The sequence below is a fragment of the Antedon mediterranea genome, chromosome 3 (genome assembly GCF_964355755.1).
Source record: "Antedon mediterranea chromosome 3, ecAntMedi1.1, whole genome shotgun sequence".
Lineage (NCBI taxonomy): Eukaryota > Metazoa > Echinodermata > Crinoidea > Comatulida > Antedonidae > Antedon > Antedon mediterranea.
The window spans coordinates 36,700,084-36,710,724 of NC_092672.1; the positions used below are offsets into that span (position 1 = coordinate 36,700,084).

Consider the following 10,641-nt stretch of genomic DNA (forward strand, 5'->3'; position numbering starts at 1 on the left):
GATTAACAAGACTATTATTGGCCTTCTCATAGTTTGTCATATGATCACATTTTAGTCGCACTTGCATCGGGCGTGTAGACGCGGTATCAATCATGAGATGAATCGACATTCAACCTATAACTGCCGTACACAACGCCATGGACGGGCACACGTAGCGAGTGGCGTTGGAAAAGCTACTGCCTAGTTCACACGCAAATGGTAACATTATTTGCGTTGTTGTGCTCACGTTATTACGTCGCCTCCTATGTGGGACCAAGCTTTATGCCTTACGTGTGACGTGCACGCGACGCAAGTGGCGTTGGCAATTCACTGCCTAGTTCACACGCAAAAGGTAAAATTGCGTTGCGCCTACGTCATTACGTTGCGTCCTATTGAGAACCAAGCTTTACGCCGTACGTGATGTGACCATAGCTGTTTCTATTATAAGTTCAGACCTCCAAATATACCTAAATTGGTTACAGAGATGACAAATATACCATCATGTATCATCTCTCATTGTGAGATAGTTATGTTTAATAAATATGCTGCGAGCCCGTAATAATGAATTATCATAAAACCACATGCTTAACCTATTCTAAGCACAGTACGTTCAAATCATCGATTCTTACTCTCTCAATGTTTACCTACACTGAAACTGGATAGCTTGCGGAATGTTCCCCCTGTCCACGCGCCGTCACGGGTGAATTCAGTACGGTCAATTTCTTGACTGTTATTACAGATGAAGGGATATGTTTTCAGGGCAATTTTACATGCAATGGTGTGTTGATTCATATCACAGAGAGATCCTTGACAAGATAAAAAGTATGTCATTGCACTAATTGAAGAAGAAATGTTTAATGTTGATGGGGGATGACCCCTTCACGACCCGTATGTTGACATACCGTACGTATAAAGCTTGGTTCCAACTTGGAGGCAACGCGATGACGTCACAAGTAAGTTGAACAAGGATCGGATTCATATCGCGTCGTGATTGGTCAAATTACTTGCGGCGCGCTTACGTACGTTCTTGCGTTAGGTCTAAGTGTGAACCAAACGAGCGAGTCGTTTGAAAGAGGCGGTGTGACTATGATTCCATTTTAGACGCTTCTAGTAGGTTTTGTTGCAGATTTGACATTTGATTTTTTTTTTATGATATTGTGTCATCTTTGGAAACTATCCAACTGACAATAGATTCTAAATAGAAACGTTTGCTTGTTTATATAACCAATCTATTTTTAGTTTTAATAATCAACAACACACACCCGTGGCAATATCATATTCCTATGCACACAACATACATATACATAAGAACTGACCTTCGTAACCCAGAAAAGTAGTCTCCGTGTCCCCGTGGAATTGTAGTGTAGCAATTTTGAGCTGGGCAAATGTACGGTTCCTGACTCGCCAATCGATACAAAGAGTAAGTAAATAATTGGTAAATCAAAACGTATCGGAGATGTAAATATGACAGCGAATCGACAGCTAATTGCCTTCGTCATAATTTAATTCGACTTTCGGCCTAAAATAATATGGTCAAATACTGAAACGTTGTTCGACATTATTATACCGGTACATCATCAATAGACGCATTTCAGCCGCGCAATAAATGATTAATGTTAATTTGCATATATTTAAATGAGCGTTATTGACGTAGAACATCGTTTCCTATTAATACAAAACAAAATACAGTAGTCAATTTTGCTTAAATTCCATATTCCATTTATCAAACGGTTCAAAGCTGTGTAATTAGTGTTTAATTTAAATTTTAAACAAACCATGCTCTTTCATCTGGTACAATCAAGGTGGCGCTATACACATAGAGAAAGCTACTGTCTGCTGGATGTACAACGTAGGAACCCTCTAAAGCGTGGTTCTCACTATCGACGCAACACAAGGACGTAACGCAACGCAAGTGAATTGACCAATCACAAGCGATGGCTTATTCGCTTATGATTGCTAACTGTCTATAACTTCTCTTGTCATTGGTTAAAACGCTTGCGTTGCGTTTACGTCCTTGCGCAACGTTCTAGTGGGAACCAAGCTTAAAGCTCTGTCTACATTATCAAACTAGTTTAACAAACAAAATGTGATGTACCCAAATACGGTAGTGATATGCTTAAATATGATAATGATATGACAGCATCATGTCCATATATGGGCACATTATATTTTTTTGTCACATAAAGTTTGATAATGTAGACACAGAGCTTTAGAAATGTCAGGTCTTTTTACTCTATAATAATCTTTATTGTCTTTCTTTCTTGTTAGTTCTTTTTTTTTCACATACATAAAATCAAACTAAAGACAACAGACCAAAAAAAAAAAGCATTCGCTTATCGAGTTTTGGCCTTTTAAAATAAATAAAACTTAAACTAGAACGTATATCATTTCTGAGAAAGAAAAATCTGAAGAAAATTAATTACATAAATGAAAATTAATAACATGATGAGGTAATCTAGAATAAAATAAATCGTAGGTATAGAATGTGCTCTAAAATCAGAAAACGTAACACAGCGAACCAACATCTTTAAAATAAGTAGAATTTGGTTTAAGTAACTTAAATGTGTACTTCCCCATACTTCAATACCATAGGTAATTAGTGGTAAAATAAATGATTTATAAATTAACATTAATATACTTTGAGGAAGACAATACCTTAACTTATAAAAAATACCTATTTTTGTACGTAATGTTTTACATAAATTGTTGAGATGAGTTTTCCATATAAGATTTTTATCAAGTGATACTCCAACAAACGACACAGTCTCAGCCTCATTAATTACTTTATCGTTAACAAAAAGTGAGCCTATCTTATTAATAATTTTGCCCTTATTGTGAAATAAAATATAATTAGTTTTGTTATAGTTGATTTTTAATTTATTTATTAGTTATCCGCATTGAGCGGATAACTCCTTGTAACTGTCCTGTTTCATCATCTTTTTTTTTTTTTTCTGTATTCTTCTTTCTTTCTGTCATTTTTGTGTCTCGCGTAACTCAAAAACTTGTAAACATAACATTTCATAACTTTGTCAACTTGTGGGCATTTATGTGAAATTGTGCACCTCCTATTTTGAATGACGTCAGAGTTGCGCAACATGACTTACGCGCGTTTTTACGAATTTCGCGTATTTAACATAGATCGAAAACCATATAACAATTTAATATGAAACTTGACAAAAGTTTAAGTTATATCTTGCGCTAACTGACTATGGGGAAAAAATGGCATGTTTCACACGAAGTTACGCGCGCACGCGCGTTTAAAATTTCAAAATGCGAAAAATCAATTTCTAATCACCTTTCTACGCGTTTCATGTAATTTTAAGCATGTAAAAAATTCCCAAGCGCGCGCATTTTTTTACGCGCATGGTGCGAACGTACGGGCACGTTGAATTGGATAATTTACGTGCGTTTTTGATGAAAAAGTTTTAAAAATTGTCAAAATTCGTCAAAATTATGCCTTTTTTTAAACAGTCATAGATTCTAAACAACGAGGTGAACTTTTTTTAAATTTCATATTCTGGAAGTTGATGAGTTGTAGATATCGGATCATGAATCAATATGGCTAACCGGACATTTTGACGTCATCGTATGGCCACACGAATGAAAAATATAGGATTTTTGTCTCTTTCGTTATTGCTCATCATATTCAATGGAGCGCATCACGCCTATCTGTATTCCTTTTTCTCCGAGATTTTAATATTGTCTAGGTCAATCAACTATCTTTCGCATGAGTTAAAAATATTTTAATTTTTATGACGCCATCATGCCTAAAAATTATAATTAACAGGGTTATTAATTTCATCTTTACAGTAAATTTTAATCTGTTATAGCTCGTAAGAATAAAAAGTGATAATTATGATTAAAACGTTTTCTGGAAGCTATTGGACTGTAGACACGAATTAATGTGAACATTTTGCCAATCGGATGTTGTGAAGTCATCATATGGCCAGTTGAATAAAAAAAGTCGTATTTTCATATTTTGCGTCATGGTTCATCATATTTAAACGAGCACGTATCCATATTCTACGTATTCAAATTTCTTCTACACGTTAATATGTTGTTGGTGAGATAATTTCCTTCCGAAATTGCTATCTTAGTGTTTAATTTTAATACCGTCGCCATGTTAAAAATTGGAATAAACGGTGGGTCCCGTAATTTCACCATTCTACACTGTATGTAATATGTATACAGATTATACTGTATACTATATGACACAAAATAGACAGAATTCAGCACTAACAAGATATGATATTCTTCAGTTCAGGTAATAATGCCATAATCTTTTTCTGTGTGCAATATTCCAACGTATGACGTGCACGTGGCGTTTGTCGTGCGGATAACTAACTCGTCAAAGTGACGAGTTTCATGTCTAGTTTATTTTAGGATAGAGATTGAGCATTATCAGTCTTAATGTGTATGCCCCTTTGTAGAAAGAGAATGTTTTTTATTTTCATAAATATTCTGTTTTTATTCTATTTATCTATGTATCTAGTTGCTCATTTATTATTAATTTTTCTTTTTTATGCTTCTCGTTTATATCGGAAAAATGTAAAATGTCACAAAAACCATTTACGTAAACTGTTATTGAGTGTTATTATTTAATGTAAATGGTTTGAATATCATTTACATATTATTCACATATAATAATAACAAAACTGTACTAATTGCGAAATTCAATATTCACAATGTCATTTACGTTCAAGGCCAATGTAACGTAAAACAATGATATTAAAGTTTAAACCAATCAAACAATTATAAATTGCGTTAAAGCGTGAACACTTGATTGTAACGCGTCATATAAACTGTGTTTGGATTAAACTCTCAAACAAAGGTTAACCGGCGATGTATAATTAGCTTTTTAATGTCATATATTGTTATTTAAAAACGACGATTCCTCATTAAAAACAATCCTGATAATCAAATTCAAATTATGCTTTGTCGCTTGGGGTTTGGCGTTATTGGATGTATACAGTGTGACAACTATTCCAGCTGCGTCAACAATGAGAACGTGACAATGACGGAGTAACGCAATGCCGGCGAACGGAACGCGTTACTGACAAGCACGGTCACATGACGATGACGGATAGTAATACGCAACAAAGAACGCACGTACACGTCACTGGTGATTGACAGGAGACAACGCCGACGGGACAATTACGCGACAATGACAGAATACGAACGGTGGATTGCCCAACCGACGACGGTAGGCCGAGACCTGATTCCAAGCATAGCATCACGTAGATACACAATGTGTAATTAACCGGTAATATACATAGGAATTGATACAGCATCTTTGGAATCTAAAAACAATTTGTTCACTTTGAAGATGCGACATTTGAAAATGCACCACAAAATGATAATGATGGGTTTCAGTATCATAGCTCCTAAATACAGTGTCATTACCGAATATACATTGCCATCTATATACCATAACGAATATAACATATTTACAGAAAGTTCAAATAACAGCACCTTTTATGCAAAAGTACGAGTAGGCCTAATGATGTTTTTAACGGAAGACTATTTGGTAATAAAATTATCTGAATGATTTTACGAGTCTCGTCAAACTATTCAGTTTTATAAATAGTAAAATAGCATTGGATAGAACATACTACAAGGGTGGCTTATTTATAGCATTTTTTTTACGTTATACGTTTTACCTGAGACATTGTCTCAGGTTATACGTGTCACTGAGTTTGGGGTCTACGCCAGGCGTACGTTATACGTTTTACGTATGTTTGTCATGACTTGATGTACTTGTGACACCACTAGGTCAACATGTGAACGCGGTTTTTATTTAATACTTTTATTGTAGACTAGATTAACGCTCCCAAACTGTTCAAATAAGTTCGATCTTATATTGATTAAAAACGGGACACTGTACACAAGTGACAGCTAGAAATTATTGCCGTGCAGTCGTTCCGGTTCATATTATATTTCTTTTGGCGGTACGTTTTAGAATTCGAATCATTTCAACAGCCGCCGTCTACATAGGCAGTGTTCCGTTGAATCTAGGGCGACGGTCTAGTCCTAGCTGTAGGCTACACTTTTCGCCGTGTCTGATATTCTAAACAGACGTATAAAGTACATGAGCTTACGCATGACAAGTTTGTCAATATACAGGGACAAGAAATACTTTAAAAGAGTTCATGGTTTTAGTGTACTTTAATAAAATAGCCGTTATATAGAGACCGCTCGTAGAATGTCGAAGCGAACATACTTATGGAATTATCTGGCCGAACTCCAGCCGATTCTGGTACAGTATCACGTCTAGCGACGTTCAACATCGTACAGTTATCATGTATACTGATGACAACAGACCCTTACCATAGCACTTCCAATAATATTAACCTACATGTCAGAAGCGTTTTAGAATAGTTCTGACGCGTATATTCGGGTATGATAACTCGCCGTTTCTTCCATTCAGAAGTCAATTTACAGCTCACTATGTCGGTCGGTCGGTCGGTAAACACTAACTTGAGCACGCGACTTCAGTCATCTATATGGCTTTGTTAAAGTTCGATATAATATAGGCCTAACAGAATTAATTTAAAAGTTTTTTAAAAAAGAAAATTGATCATATCGACAACATTCTACCATATCGCACTAACTAATTAGGACAGTTCATATTGTACTTTCACCGAGTTATCTAAAAATATTGTTTACAATGAAATCGCGTCAACATCTATCGAACGCAATTAGATAATTAGGTCGTCGTCTTCTTATCGTCATTATTCCACGATTATTCTTCTATTATACAGTATTTATAGATTTAAAACCTAAATTCTTTATTACTGCGCATTATTATTGTAACTTAGTCGACTTTCGGTCTTTATTCGAATAAAAACAATCAACTCTAAATACAATGTAATGTTATTTTGTCATAATTATAACACAAATGGCAGACGCGCTTTGTAATTAGTATATGCTTTTTAATTAATAGCTCTTAATAAAATAGTATAAAAGAGTATTGTTCAACAATGCTATTTAAAACAATGACCTATATATGGTTCCTTAAAATACGGCACTACAGAGAATTAATAATTCGTTTTGAAAATACATGAATATTACTTGTTAATCTAAACATAAATTCGTAATTGTGTAGAAAAACAACGGGCTTCTTTGTCATGCACACTTCCGTCCGGTCGTTGTTCTTTTATATAATTATGTAATAATTGGCGAGTCACTTGCTGTTGGATGCGTATGACAAAAAAAACAATTATTCGAAAACTAGAACAGTAATTTCTTTCTAAAACTTTTCTAATACATTGAGGGCGTCCACACGGGATATTGGGAGTAAATGAAACAGACCTAAAGCTTTGTCTAAACTATCAAACTTTATGTGACCAGGGAAGAATGTAATGTCACTCTTCTCTGATGTGATCATAAATATAGACATACACATGATGTCATATCACTACCATATTTGGACATGTCACTAATATATTTTGGCATGTCATTACCATATTTTGACATGTCACTAATATATTTTGGCATGTCACTACCATATTTGGGCATTTCACTACCATATTTGGGCACATCACACTTTTTTTTGTAAAATTAGTTTGATAGTGTAGACAGAGCTTTGCATTCAATTTAATTATCCTACACTTTCACATTCTCACATGATTTTTTATGTTCGCGGATCCCTCATTTGTTTTGCGATAGTAATCTCTGCACTGTTATACATTTTTACATTGCTAAAATAATATTTTTGTTATGCTTTCCTCTCTTTTATACACTATATCACATTCAATTCTGAATAGAATTCCTTGTTTAAAAGATTTCCATAAATTAAAATAACTTTTATTTGTAACATCAGCCAGTATCTTTTGTTTATAAACCGTGAAAGCAGCAAAGGTATAAAATCAGTAAGAATATTTCTTGTTCCAATTACCAGATTTTGAAAAGACATGTTTATATGATTGGTACCTTTTAACATACATGACTTGTGTTGCTGTAATCAATTCTCTATCCATTATCATTATTTACCTAAATTTTCTCTTATAATTTATACATACCATATTCTGTTAATGTATTTCTCATTAAAAAACATGTTCTAATACATATTTTCTGCTTATATTATTTTCTTTATACATCATTTAACATAAATTATGTTTAATAATCTATTTATTAACTTAGACTATATTTTTCTTTTTTTTAAACACTTTTGTCTTTTTAAATCTCACATGCAAGAAGAATGTTCATAATACACATACAAGCATGATGTTTTTCTTTTTGTATTTGGGGACCCCAATGGAAATAAGTTTTTTTATAAATCCTCAGTTCATTCAGTTAATATTGTTTTCTTGTACCTTTTTTTTTTCTGTGTCTGTGCGTAAAATTAAATGAACTGAAATATAATGAAAATGAAATGAATTGTACAGTATATATATACACATACATAAAAGCAGTGTTTTTTTAAACGTCTGAACATTTATATTCAAACAAAACGGACTGCAAGTTCAGGGTTATACGTTGCCTATCACCTGTGAGTGTATCATGAGAACGGCTCGAGGGAGACATTAACATTTGCATTGAAATTAACGTCATCATAATGCACATTAGATGGGGATACGCGTTTCCTTTAACAATGTACACATTAAGCGGGAATCCTTTACCAGCGAGTTTATTTTGAAATGATTGAATCTAATAAATACGGTGATGATCACAAAACAGATTGTAGGCCTATGGCTGGTCTGGGTATTTTGTTTTTATTGTTACGTAGATGGCCAAAGGCATGCATGGTCTCTTTATATTAATCGGTTATTTTCTCCACAAAGCATCAATAAGAATCGAGTTAGCGTAATTGAAGAAATAATGTTACAGCTTGATTTCTGCGTACGTGACCTTTGTATGATAATTCTTCTCTTTATGGCGTCATACACGTAATAGCCTAAAATAGTATGCCTACGTAATATATGATTCGCGCACTAGGACGCAACGCAGATGTACAACTCGTAAAGCGTGGTTCCCACTAGAAGGACGTACACGTAACGTAACTAGAAAAAAATAAACGTATGGCTTAAAGCAAATAAGCTGTTACTGAATGTCAGCAAAACTAATTACGTTGTTTTTAGAACTAGCCAAAAGAACTTTGACAAAAACCAGTTTAAAATAAAAATGAATAATGTGTTATTACATAGAAAAGAAAATGTGACATTTCTAGGTGTAATTTTAAACGAAAATCTTAACTGGAAACATCACATACAGCTTATTAGGAAAAAATGTCTAGGGCAATTGGTATACTTTTAAAAGTAAGAGAATTCTTTCCTCATAAAGTCCGTATTAGTCTTTATAACACCTTAGTATTACCTCACCTTCAGTATGGTAACTTAATATGGGGAAATACATACAAGAGCACGTTAGAAGTAATACTAAAACTCCAAAAGAGAGCTGTAAAATGCATTACCTTCTCTAAATCCAGACAAGCCTCAGAGCCACTGTTTAAGAAACTAAAAATATTAAACGTTTATGATATTTACAAAGTAAACGTCATAGGATTTATGGCAAACGTAAAATTCAATGAATTACCACATCACATTTTAAATATTTTTAATTACTGTGACAGTATTAGGCCTACTCATAACCTCAGAACAGAAACTGAATTCGAAATTCCCTTCACAAGACTAACTTGCAGTCAACAGTTTATACACATATATGGACCAAAATTGTGGAAAGAATTCACTTGTAATGGTGGTAATAAACCGGTTATCTTAAAGAAACAAAATAAATGTATAAAAAAACAGGTTAAAAAATACTTTTTATCACTATATGCTGATTAACAACACCTTTGTTTATTTAAGTTCTATATACTTGTTCTTATGTAAAAGGGTCCTACAAAAAAACGAAGCTACAGCTTTTTTATGCAGGATCCCTGTTCTCAGTTGTACTGTAATTATGATGTACTGTAATTGATGACTAAATAAATGTGGAATAAATGAAATGAAATGAAATGAAGCGTGTTAAACAAAGACAAGCGACAATCACAAATCCATCGTCTGTGATTGGTCAATTCACTTACGTTGCGTTACGTCCTTGTGTTGCGTCTCTAGTGGGAACCAATCATAACTCTGTGTAGTATTGTATTGCGTCTTAAACCCCACTAGGGCGCGCAACGCAAAGACACACACTTAGCGAAAGTAATTTGATCAATCATTCCATCGGTCTCCTGTGATTGGTTCAATTGCCTTGCGCGTCAGAGTAGCATTTATTGGCGAAACAAAATACATAAGTACGAACTAAAAAACAGTTATAATACTCACACGTCATCATTTTACTTGCAGATTGTCCATATAGGGCCTATATAATTCTCTCTTCTGTCATAATTTGGAGTTTGAGCACGACAAGTCATCGCAGTGAGTCCTGTATCATCCAACATTCAACATAGGTTTTGTATGAGCTGTGTCACCAGTCATAAACATAGTATAACATTTATTACTTTTAGAACAGCAGCTCTATAACATATAGGCTGTTTTATTAATTCGGTATAAACGTACAGTCAACGTAAATAGAATTAATATAGCCATGAATTAACGAACAAAAATGTGTCCTGTGCCATCTAGCACTCGGATAATAAATGTATGGTGACGTCATGATAATGATGATGAAAATGATGATGTTGACGATGATAATGATGATGATAATGAAGCAAAAAGTAAC

At 34.0% G+C, this 10,641-nt stretch overlaps 1 protein-coding gene across 6 annotated transcripts in view; it reads right to left on the reverse strand.

Moving 5' to 3' along the window:
* Positions 1-10,487, reverse strand: part of LOC140045447 (glutamate receptor ionotropic, delta-2-like) — an 83,717-nt gene extending 73,230 nt beyond the window's left edge. For all 6 annotated transcript variants that reach the window (XM_072090351.1, XM_072090353.1, XM_072090356.1 and 3 more), the window contains exon 1: positions 10,245-10,487. The gene's annotated coding sequence lies outside the window, so the exon portion shown is untranslated. The remainder of the gene's footprint in view (positions 1-10,244) is intronic.
* Positions 10,488-10,641: the final 154 nt, after the last annotated feature.